The sequence below is a fragment of the Rhopalosiphum padi genome, chromosome 1, assembly GCF_020882245.1.
Source record: "Rhopalosiphum padi isolate XX-2018 chromosome 1, ASM2088224v1, whole genome shotgun sequence".
In the NCBI taxonomy this organism is placed as follows: domain Eukaryota; kingdom Metazoa; phylum Arthropoda; class Insecta; order Hemiptera; family Aphididae; genus Rhopalosiphum; species Rhopalosiphum padi.
Window position 1 is genome coordinate 60,522,085 of NC_083597.1, and position 14,278 is coordinate 60,536,362.

A 14,278-nucleotide genomic window follows, 5' to 3' on the forward strand; every position below is an offset into this window, starting at 1 on the left:
ACATAAATAACATATCATGTACAAATCTTTAACTACTGCTCAAAAAAAATATGTAGTTGAATTTATAATAAGCTATTACTAATAGGCTGTGCTCTCGTTAACCTGAGTTTCTGAAAATTTACCTTATCATCCTCCTCTCTTATGACCCGCGAAGCATCAATGGTAAATAAAAGATGTTACTACGAAAACTACTAACTAAATCAACATCTAAAAACGTACATCAAGATAATGTATTATTTTTGTTGATACTTTTATACTACATATATAGAATAACTGATAATCAAAACCATTGTTGATTTAATAAACATATGATTTAACTTTATTCTTCAGACACTTTATTATCGAAATATCATTGAATTTAATTAATGCTTAAATGCTATACTCGGAGATAAAACTCAAAAGCAATATTATTATACAAATTAATTATTATTGTTCGCAATTATTGAGGTTTGTTGATCCAAGCATTTTAGTTTCCAATATAATAATATTTTATATTTTTTTAACAACTGATTTTGTGTAAATTAATTAAATTTCTATTTAAATTTATTTTCTACAAAGTGCATAACCAACAGAATTATAAAAAATGATTTCATTTCACTGTGCTGTATACAGAATATTTCACATAATGCATTGTATTATATTATCCTAAATCTACAATCCACAATCCACAATACTATAGTATAATCGTAATTCAAATTCGATGAAAAAAAAAGTTGAGTTACTTTCAATTGACATACTTTATTGACGTAATATTATGATTTTTGTATCGCTGATCGCATTAAATGTAAATACAAAATGATTGGCTAGTTACATCATACGTACACTGTGCTCTGAAATATAATACGCGAATAACATTATGTTGAATATTATCATATTGTCATGTTGATAAATGCGATACAGTTTCTTTGGTTTTATTGTCATACTTGCGAGTATATCAAACATAATATGTATATTAATTTTTCATTAACAGATTTTTTTCCCCGTAAAAACCATATATTATGCGCAATTTGGAGAAGTTTACCATCCCCTCCTGTCACTAAAAAATTTTTTTTATAATAATTAAAATCGTTATATTATTACATAATTTATTATGCTTTAAAAATAATTTCCAACATGTCATTTTTTAAATTTAAATGAATTTGTTTGTCAACATCGCTGTTAACTTCTTTAAACTACTATAAAATATACCTATTGTGATTATCTAATAACTATTGTCTAATTTCTATATTTATATTTAGTGAAATATTTTCTATTGTTTACATATTATCATAATTTAATAAAACTAAATAATTATATTAATTATGTAATATTAACTATAAATAGCCTCATTATTTTTTATTTTAGTTAATGTTTTGGAAATTGTAACTTACTATTTACAGTTGTAAATCTCCTTAGTTTAATTATTTTAGTTCTAAAATGAATGGATAAAATCGATAGAAGAAAAGCTCTTCAAGAAGTTGTATAATATTAATATAATAATAATTACAAAACAGCCGATGTATAAAGCTGTAATTACGGTAATTCCTGGTGAGCAATTTTTGTTAGAAGAACCATAACAACTCTCACGTCTGGTAAGTTTTATTTATTTTCATCGGTTACAAATTAAACATTTGCGTAAAAGGTACCTATAGACATAAACTGTTCGTAACAATAATAATATTAATATGATAATACGTTTTTATTTTGTAGAATATAAAAGAATATTAACGATAAATATTTATTAATATATAATTATGTATATTAAAGTCTGTAACAATATAATTATGAAATTAAAAAAACGTCAAAAATTATTATAGTTAGGTAAAAGTATATTCAGTATAGTTGATAATAAAGTTATTAAAAGATTAATAATTAAATATTGATTCCTTAAACAATTTAAAATAGGAAATAGATGGAGTCAAATATTAAAGACATTAGAGTATTTGGGTTTCATATTAGGATGACATGCAGTAGATATAATATACAATTTAATAAAATGACAAGAAGTACTTTATACAAATGTAATCGTATAACCATATTGGAGTAGCTATAAACATTGCCTTCAATAGAAAAGTAATTATTGAGAGAAAAAAACCGTTGGTTTATTAATCAAATATAGTCTTAATTTATTTTACAATTGGATAAATCTCTGCAAATATCTTCTATAAGTGTGCGTGTATAACATTTACTATACATCATCAAAGTATAATTAACAAAACAACAGAGGTAAACATATTTTCAGTCTTGCATCCTTTTACATTTCCGACAAGTTTATTGAGTCATATTATTATACAACAATAACATTACCACCGCACGCACATTATCCATCATCGTGACTTTTATTGTAAAATAAATTTGTAAACTTGAATTATTTTTGTCGTTAAAATGTTGTTTTATTTATTATATTGATAAGTTTTAGAGATATTATTAACTTTCTTTGTGATTTTATTTTATTTTTTGAGTCACTAAACCTGATCAATCGTTTTTAACTCGCTTTGCTCACGCTGCTTTCATTAAATACGTGTACTTATATAATTAGTTATATAATGTGGACGAACATTTCCCGCAATAAAAATCCATTGACATTACCCTATAAATATATATACGTAAGTACAATATAACCATTGCAACTAATTATCTAAGAATCCGATTTCAAGAATTTTTATTTTCTTAATTTGAATATGAATATTAAATAATGACGGAAGTTAAAAGGTCTATGGACTAATTGGACTATTTTCTTTTTAATTAACGGATGGTATCGAATAGGTCTGGAGATGATATATTTTATATGAGAACATTTGAATGATTATGGAATCGTTTGTATAATTTGTATTCTCTATCGAACCAACTTATATTATTAACAGCATTAATAATTTTCAATATTTTTATTGAAAAACATAATCTACACTATGTCATATCAACGTTATTGAGACATAAATTCATTAAATAATTGAAAATGAAGTTGAAAAACAAATACAATTAACCTCTGATAAAAATTCGATATAATAAAAAAAAATACTTTAATTCTTATCTTAACAGCGCGCTGTTAAATTTAATTATGTAAGTTCTATAATATGATCGTATAAAATTAGAGATGTAACATTAACACTTTAACAATATACACATATATGCAATACAACTAATCTACTATATGATAGAGAATTTAAGAAAAGTTTATAAACCTATAATTTATTTTACGTTTTTGGTTTATATCAATATTATTAAAATAATATAAAACTTACCAAATATTAATTCATATTGGATTAAACTTTTAATATTTTTATAATATTACCAAATATTATTCCAAAAACCTATTTTATATATTATTATTATTTTTTTATAACAATATAGGTACATTTATTATTAATAAATAATTATTATTTTATTGAACGTTTGATATTGTTCAATACTAAAATACAGTGAAACTTCCGAAAATTTGTTCGCTATTTGGAGGTGTCCGGTATTTAGAGAGATTAATTATTAATATAATACTAGGAAAATAAAAAATTTAAATTAAAGTTAAAAAATGTATTTATTTATTTAAAGTTACTTATACATATAAATGGTACATCATAAATTTAATTTATTTTTATGTATTTTTAAATATGCAAATGTAAAAAGATAAAAAAAATTGATAATATAAAAATTAAAACTAACATAATATTATATTTAAAAAAATCAGTTACTTAAGATTGTTTCGTATTTTGGCGCGAAGTAATTTCGTATGTTAATGTATTTTCTAATTCCATGAAGTTACGATAGAAATGATTAAAATAAAAAGTTAAAATGCCATAAAAGTGTCCATTACTTAGAGGTTTTTTTGTAGAAAAGTAGTGAAAATGTCCCCTTTCCCCAAAATATGTCCGCTATTTAGAGGTGACCGTTAAGGGAGGTTTCAATGTATTAAATTATAATAATATTCCAAATTCTTGATAAAAAAAAGAGTCCAAGGACATTTACATGGAATTCTATGAATTCAATATATAAGTTCCTCGACAAAAAAATATGTATTCATACCACTACCCGATACCTTTAATAAATATAATATTAAAAATAAACCAATTCTAATTTTCAGTCAATATTATAATATAGCTGGGTTTATATTACGGTCACTAATATAGACCAATACTAATTACTAATAATTTGACTAGTTACTACTAATACTCTAATAAATAACAATATATTTGTCGGCTCATTCCAAGCTCATGTTATGCACTAAAGGTAAACCTTACTTTGTTCTCCTGATGGCTGATGTACACTTCACTCGCATTTAAAAAATATTGAGAACCTCACTAGGGGACTGAATAGTAACTGTAAAATTTAAAAATGTACAAGGTACTCTGACAACTTTTTTTTTTTAGTTTATTATATAAAAACACGATTAGTATTAGATAATATTCAGTATTTTCGTGGTTACTTTTAAAATAATTATTTAACAATTTTCAAGTATAAGCTACAGTTTTAATGTGGTTAAACGCAAAAATTCAATTTGCTGTATTAATGTTTATATTATTTATAAATTTATAATATAAAAACCATGAAGGATATCATTTATATAGTTACAAAATTTATCAATAAATTAACACTTTTAATACTTTTTTTCTCGTGTGAATTGATAACTCAACAAATTAATTCTATACGTAATGATAATAATTATATGTATTGGTTCTAAAATATAAATATCTTTTGATTATATTTTTACACTTATATTTTACTAGCATTTCATTATAATAAATGGCCACTTTTTCTAAAGTTAGCTTTTAATAAGTATATACCTACAATACAAAAATTCGTACTGTTTCAAAAATAATGTTGTGAATGATGTTTTATAGAAAAAAAAATAAAAATCACTTAGTTTTCTTTCGTCGGACTCCCATAACTCGTTGACATACACAAATAAATTATATAATTTGTAAATTGTATAACATTTAGTTTTCTTTATTTCTCTCTCACACACACACACACACACACGCGCGCGCACGTGCGCTTTGACTTTAAGTTCATGTGAGGTAAAAATGCTGCTTTTGACGACAAAAAATTGGTACAAAACTATTCACGACATCATTATAATATTTTGATTGCATTCGTACGACGTACATATAAAATATAATACATCGTTTAAATGTTTTATATGTTTATTGTTTGTGCACGTAAAATATTTTTGTTATTGGCATTTGTTGCATTCCCTCTTCTAGCGTGAACATTATTTATTGTTAATACATTAGAGTTAATTGTATTGTCGATAGGTAGCCAATTTATCAAATGTATTTTTAGATAACAATATGTGATCTTGCTTATACTGTCGACCGTTCTCCCCATTATGTTGACATATTCTTCAATTATTTTTAATTTTTAGGTTTCTTTCAACAAAATACGTTACTGAACAAATCTGGATTACAATTATCAATTAAATTAAGCTTTTTCGAATTGTTTTAATGTTTCCATTATCAGTTTTATCAGATTTATAGACATTTGTAGTAAGATAGGTACTATCAATTATCATATCATGTAAATTCAAACCTAATATAAATAATGGTTCCCAATCTATAATTACTCATTTTTTCCACATAATTTCAAAAAAGCTAATAATTATGGTACTATTTGTTGTATAATTATAATGATAAATAATGATTTTTGGTTTTCATAATTTAAAGGACAGTGTTACTAATTCATTTTATGAAATTATATTTAATATGATGATATAAATTTTAGACCACACATAACTTCTTACTATATTCTGCAACCAGTAACCGTTATTTTGTTATACACATTCCCATATCCCATTAATACATGCGTAACTGTATTACATTTTTATCTTATATAGATTTTTTTTTATATCAGATTTAAGTTAAAACGTTTGACACGAGTTTTTAATATTTATTTTCTACATTTATTTATTACATTATATTATATTTAAAATGTACTTATTTCCTTCTTGGTCATTACTATTATAAAATATAAATAAATAAATAATAACATACAGTATTACTATTATCATAATGGCAATAGTAATATTGGAATTTCTCGAACTTATTACGGCAAAATTATGGGCACGGTGACCATGGTTACCACCGCCAACGAGTATTTACAGCAATATTACTGGTGCAGATGATAATAATAAAATGTGCCCGGGCGATTACCAGACGTTGGCCGGTACGCTATCCTTTGTACATATATCCAATATACTTGAAAATTAAAAAACTTTTTGGGCAATAGACGTCGCCAAAAACCATTTAAATCCCCAACACATAAAAATAATAGCCACAGTAGTATAGACGTTATAATTGTACTTGACGTGCTCTTTAAACTAATAGTTTCTCCGATTGGTAATTATAACTTGATTTTCTACTGCGTATAACAATTTGTAAATTACAAATTGTAATAAAATATAATACCATATTATATTATAAGATAAATAATTGTAAATTTTACTGAGTATACACTATTTGTGCAGTACTTGCGGTGAATATAATATAGTAGATAATTTAATTTGGCTATTTGAATATATATACATATAATATGATGTATTTAAAAATATATAAATTGTAAATAATAACTATATAAAATAATATATTATAATGATCATGTAATAATATTTCTCATTTTATAATTATATATTTATATAATAATATAGATACCTTTAACTTTTGTATACTTACTACAATTTAACAATGATGCCAATTTTCAAAATACCCATCTACCCGATCCTCCTCATCTAACAAATCAAGGAAAAATCAATGATTATATATTATTATTATATTAGTATTGGATATGTTTATTATGCCTTTTTCTAAAATTAAAAATATTATTTATGCAACTTACTTTATTCTATGCATAATATTACTTCAGTCATTAAAGTGTAAGGCTACGTCATAAAATGTATTATACTCATTTCATCCCATCTCCAATGCCACCCGATGTTTCGAAATGGCATTACCATAATAATGATGTACCTAATAACAAACTGAATTTACAACTGTAAAATGGGTTTTTTACGTAAAAATAACTGTGCATAATATAGCTAAAATAATTTATTGTAGCGTTGCTCGAAATCTACGAATTTTCCATTGTTCGCAGTTTAATATTAGTAGCACGTGTCCACGTATTCAGTAAATATTTGTTGTCGAATCAGTGGTGTTATTTTGAGTTTTACTAGATCAGAAAACATTTCTAATCAGTTCTTTACAAACAATAAAATGTACTCCGTGTTCCTTCGGAGATCTTTGTTTTTACATTAAACTCGATGGTTGGAATTGCATGAAAATGGTATTATTAAATTTAACTGGTACGGTAGTAATTGTTGTTATTAGATAGTTTTGCCTGTATTAGCTTACACCCCCCCCCCCCCCTAAAAAATTTCCACGAGTTGTAAAAAACAATTATTTATATTATATTCCTATTTGTATTTTATGTAATTAAAAATAAATAATAATAGTTAAACATTACAATGGCCATCTACATGCCAATGTAGCAAAATTGCCTATACACCACGCCGCCCAACGAATATTAATATTATTAGTAATTTATTGCGAAGCGTGGATTACATTGGGCGAATTTATTCAATGATCGCTGTTGGTTTATTACCTCAAGTGTATTTGATGTAGTCACTACACCATCAGTATCCATTACATGGTACGCAAGCCATTGCAGCTTTTTAGCAAATTTTGTGCAGTCTGCAATAAAACTAAAATGTACATTTTAAAATTCAAAATTAAATATATTAAATGACATGAAATACTTATTAAAAAAAAAATTCACTGAAATAAAATCAGTATTCTTCCATTTTACAAAATGTTAGAGCAATTTTAACATTTTTTGAGTCATAACATATTTGTTTAAGCGACTTTTAGCAAATTAACATTTATCAAAAACAAATATAAAAATCGTTTGAGTGATGCATGTTCATTTGGACAATTTACTGCGGTTTTCAACATCAAAATCACCCATGGACATAAATAAAATAATAAAAGAAACAGAGGTAACATCCATTAACACGAAAACAACTTTAAATAAAAAACCAATATCAATTTAATACTAATTATTACTATTAAAAATCTACTTATAATACTTATACTATTCTAATAAATTTAATACATTTTATAAAAATTTTTGAGACATTATAATTATTAACTAATAGGTAAACTATAATTAATACATTTTTATTTTATTTTATTCTTAATCATTACCATTAAAAATGTATGCGGCCCACGAGTAATTTTTAAAATTATTATTTGGCCCTTTCTAAAAATCTAGCTACACGCTCATTCAGGCACGACTTTATTCGTCGACGAGCAATGACTAAATTGACCAAATGTAATTCACGAGGACTCACGTGTCCATGCCTATGAAAAAATATCAAAAATAACAACTTTTATTTTCTAAATAAAAAAACCATACGTCATACTTTTATTTGACGTGCACGTTTTAGATTTAGGAGTGTTTTATAATTCTATACAAAATCTTTCAATCGACGATTAATGATTACTATTTCTGCGCATATGATAACGTTAAAAAGGTTTGATATTAACGCGCAAATACTAATTCGTCAAAATTGGTGATAATTTTTATTAACATAATTTATTTTTTGGAGACATTGACAAACAAAAGGTGGAAAGTGCTGTATAATATGACGTATTGACTGTACCTCATCGTTGAGGTACGGTACCTACCTAATCACTTAAATTAAAAATTATTACACACGAAAAAGGATTCTGAACAGACAATCTAATAGCATATATTATTACCTAATTATATTTTTAATTTTATGCTATACTATAGTCTATACTCTATAGTATTACTCAACTTCGTCCAAATTAAAATAAATTAATCTATCTTTCAATCGTTTAATTTTTTTCCGAAACTGAAATATGCAATATAAACACAATTAAAATTATTAGTTGTATCGTTGTATGACTTACTACTTCTTATTTTAGATATATTTTATGTAAGCACAAAAAACTGGTAACATATTTAACCAATACTTAAAAACCGACGTAAATCAAATATCGTTAAGATTGTTAATCGTTCTCAAGTATTTACATTAAAAATTTGTTCAGAATTAAGAAAACAAATCATAAAATCAATCGTTTTAATCGTATCTAAAGTACCTACTTGGCTACTTGATTTGAATTGTTTTGAAATTCCGCGTGTGAGCCATGCTTTAACGAATCTATAATACATATAAACTATAAACCCCTTTAGATTCTCGGCGAATCTATTGGCATAAATTGTATTTAAGGGTTGAGTAGATTTTAAGTCTATTAAGCACTAACAAATAAATAAACATTCATTTTTATACATAAGAATTTATATTGTTACTAAAATAATTTATCTAATTTATATTTTACTATTATTATTACAGTAGGTTGAATTAATTTCTGCAGAAAACATTGCATTTATTACATCATTAATATATATAATTTTTAAGGTATATTATATTTATACATCATATTATTGTAATTATTTTATCAAATTTTGAATAATTATATCTACTTACCGTAACAATATAAATAGGCAATACCAAAAAATAATCTAAATATTTTAAAAATACCATTATACTCGTATTATAAAAAAAAAAAATGTGATATAAAATACAAGTTTCAACGTCTTGAGAATAATTTTTTTGAATTACAGCAAAATAACTTAAAATCGTTATTTAATTAAATATCTAATTTTGTCTAAATTTCAATTTTAAATGCTTATAAAAAAATCATGCCCATGTATCTTTAATACTTCAATATTTTAAATAGGTATAGTAAAAATTTATGAAGAACCTTAAATTAAATTTTCAAGCATTTTGACCAAGTGAAAATTCTTTTATCAATATTTATGGCAAAAAAAATAGAAAACGCTAATATAATCATTTGATTAAAATTTCAAGTATTTATGGTTATTCGTGTTTAATTAAAACATAATAAGAAAATCGATTGTCGAAAATTGGTTTCGAGTAAAGATTCTCTTTTTTCCCTTATTTATTTTTTTTCGTTCTTTCCTGATTATTATAAAAAGTTCTGATCATTTTTTATTTTTAATACCAAAAAGTAACAACTAGATTTACTTTCCTACCAAGTAAACATACTTCATCGTAAAATCAATACATTCATCAGTTTGCTCAGTAGGTATCTAAATGTTTTACAAATATTACCGGAATACAAAACTGTTTTCAAAATACCTAAATTATTGTAATTGAATACATACCTATCATTACGAGACAGTCTACCACATAGATTCGCGCAGAATCATCAAATGCCTCGTCGTAATTATATTCATATTTATGCTAAGGTAATACCTGTACTCTCGCTCGAGAACCTATACGACGTATTTATACCATCTATAATAGGAGTTTAATCATACAGTCCAACTGTATAGCAAGCTAATAAAGATGATTATCGGAATTCGACGGAATTCGTTAATATGTCGGCCATCTTAACACCTGAAAAAAATATAATATTAGTGATAACTTCAATATTTCCGGGTGCGTGCAACATATATCTGGTAATAAACAGCATAATGCAGTAGATGTATATAAGTATATACTATATACTTACTATATAGCCATATAGAACATAGGTAGAGGTATAGGTACACACCCATAATTTAATATTACGAATTTTCCTTCTATCACGTAATACGTGAAATATTCAACAATCAAAGGAAGTGAAATATTATTTTTAATCTTTATACCCACCATATATACGTATAACGTATATCGGTATGCATCATACTGCACCTACTATCTATACATTCATAGCACGAAATATAATAGCTAATTGCAGTCTGATTATAATATTACCGCATTTTCTATCTAGATATATATATATATATAAAAGAAAACCTTAAAATAAATTTAATAACGATGATATTTTCTGTTATTCGGTAAAATAATTTTTTTTCGTTTTAATATTGGTTAACAATATATTTCTGATATATTTTCTCTCGATTAAATTACATAAGTACTATTAATATTTAAATCACTATAATTATTGTAGTTGGTGCAATATTGTTTTAGTTGTGATACTTTAATTATGTATGTAAAAGATTAAATTTATAATGAGATCTGATTTCATAAAAAGATACATTTTAAAAAAATGTATAACAAGTCAGCGTATGTTGACAGATAATAATAGATTATAAACACTAAGATTCAAAATTGGATTTCAAACAATTTTTAATGATGAAAAATATTAGCCCAATCGAATGAAACACAATTGAAAAATAAAATAAAAAAGACCACTTAAAAGTTTAAAACGGGTACAGTATGGATCGAAATATTCGAAATCTTCGTTAAATCGTTATAATGTTAATACAGAGGTAATTTATATAAATAAATAATAATAATAATAATAGTCTTTGAAAAAATAAACGGGCCCGTGAAATCCTATATATAATGTCGGCCGATTAGAATTGTTGACAAACGCGGTGGTAGTCGCTGGCTAGTAATAAACGACATCATGGGCTCGTTGTCCGGGTGATCTGTCACGGTGTACGAAAATATAAATTCAATAATCTTATTAACTTACCGGACGTCCAACGTGCCAGACGCACTAATATTGACTATATATATATCAATACGATATGGCATCGAGTATCATGGCAGACGTTAACTCAGCTTCAATTACAACGTTCTTGAGAGAACTGGTAGAAAACGTTTTAGAAAGAGTTACAGATGAAGTCGAAACTATGGAGATTGAAAATGAAAAAAAGAAACTGATTAACGAAACACTAGAGGAGATGAGAACGGACGAAACGGCAGAGATGGACGAAACGGCTGCACAGATGGACGAAACAGTAAAGATGGACGAAACGGCTGCACAAATGGATGAAACGGTAAAGATGGACGAAACGGCTGCACAAATGGATGAAACGGTAAAGATGGACGAAACGGCTGCACAATTGGACCAAACGGCTGAACAATTGAACCAAACGGCTGAACAATTGAACCAAACGGCTGCACAGATGGACCAAACGGCTGTACAGATGGACGAAACGGTTGCACAGATGGACGAAACGGTTGCACTGATGAACGAAACGGTTGCACAGATGAACGAAACGGCAGAGATAGCAGTCGTAATCGGTGATGTTGTCGAACAAGTTGTAATGGCCGTATGCGAATCGGAGGTAGGGGACGGCGATAAACGCCGAGAAAAGCCGGACGCAACAAAAATTCAAAAACGTGTTTCCCGCTGTCGGCGGCGGCTGGCCGCAGCGTGGAAACACGTCAAACGAGCGCTATTGCGCGGATGTTGCGTCCGTGCGGATTAGACAGGACGACGGAGATGAAGATCGGGCCCTTAGGCCGGTAATGCATATGACAGGACGACGGCAGTGACGAAGGACGAGGACCCCCCTCCATATCCCCCCCATACGCGAATTCGGTGTTAAAAGTTCACCTGCGAACAATCTATCTGATCGGTTTTGAGGTGCAAACGGGTTCGCGGTCGTCGCGAGCTCGCGGGTCTCCGTGACGTGGTCTACCCTCTGACGGCGGTGAGAGCGCTCGGACGCCCAGGACGCGCGGAGCCGTAAACTCCCGCGACCTAGGCGTTCGGGCCTCGCACGCAGTTACGGTAGACACGTCACGACTTCACGAGCCCAAGCGGACGCGTCCGCGGCACTCGTTCGCCCGCAAGACCGATCGGAAGGATTATGCAGGTGACCTTTTAACACCGAAATCGCTTATCCCCCCCACGTTTATTGTGTCGTCGTCCTGTCATATGCTTTTTTGTTTATATATTATTATTGTAGTGTATAATTATTTATTTTTATATACCAATATAACTGTATTTCCATATATCTATATTGTTTTTTTTATTTAAATATTGTTTTATTCCCTAATTCTCAACTCGTGCTTAGAATAGCTACTGTATTTACAATTTCTAAGAAATTTGATCTGAAATTCTAATCTACGCCGGAAATGACCTTTTTCAATAATCTTGTTATACACCATGCCTAAGACATATTTTATTATCATATTTTTAAATACTTGTTTATGATAACATTATAGGTATATACGATATCTAGAAGACGGAAAGCACTTTGCACCGTAATATACATTTTAAGTGAGTTAAATCCTAATATTTCTTAGCCACAAACAATAATTAATAATTATAAATTATAATATTCAGGATATCTTGCAAATAAAATTAAAAAAATGATACTTTAAACATGAAAATACTACATACAACAGTATTTTCTATATGTTCACTCTGTTTTGAAAAAAAGGACAATTCATTATTTTGAAATAAAATATAACACTGATTTAACACACATATTTTTGAATGACAAAAATTGTTTCTTACGTAGCAGTTCAGTCTAAAGTGGGACGGACTAAATATTATTATATTCAACCATATTAAAACAATATAATTTATTCTAGTAAGCCGCGACGTAATCGTTTTTATTTCAAAAGAATCTCTTAGTGGACTATTCTCAGACAATTTGCCATTCTATAATATACTAATATTATTTTATTAAAGATACATCAAGTCAAATATGTCATGGAATTGGACAGTAAACGTGTGCATTTCAGTATTATTTTATACATTCACTCGTCATATTTATTAATATCATGTTAAGCATTTTAGATTTTAAAATCTATAATTATAATTTGTCTATTGTAGATTGGTTATTGATATAACAACTTGGATTATTAATATATTATTAATTTTTTTAGAAATAATTACTTATAGTGTTTACGTAACATTTAGTCTTCGAAGACCCTTTCAGAGATATTTTGGGGCCCAGGAAAGAATCATGCAAGGGGCTCCTTTTTTGGGCGTATGTAGTTAGCGCCAAAAACATTAAACTAAATAAAAAGACATTGTATAATCTGCATCATTTTTCACCTTCAAAAATCAAACCTTCAAATCCTTATTCAAATTGTAATTTGGCCACTTTTAAATAACTAAATTAAAATTATTAAAAGTAATTTTAAAAAAAGTATTAAATAAGTATAATAATTCCAATGTATAAAATTCAGCCATTCTATTATGCGAGTAAAACGGCAATTCGTCCGAACGCAGACTGCCCCACGTTCGTGTACAATATTAATCGACGGTAATTATAAATCAATTGTCATTAAATAATCATATCGTACAAAAACTAAAAATGTATAATATATAGGTAGTGTATTTAGCATATTGCTAATGTATCATTTGAACGTGTATGAAGATGCACAGTTTATTAGTTTATTTTATTTATAAATACTTTTAGAAACCTGGGATTTAGAATGTTAGTATAGAGCAGAGCCGTATTACCGCTTAAGACTGTTTAGGCTAAGCCTAGGGCGGCAAATTTTAAC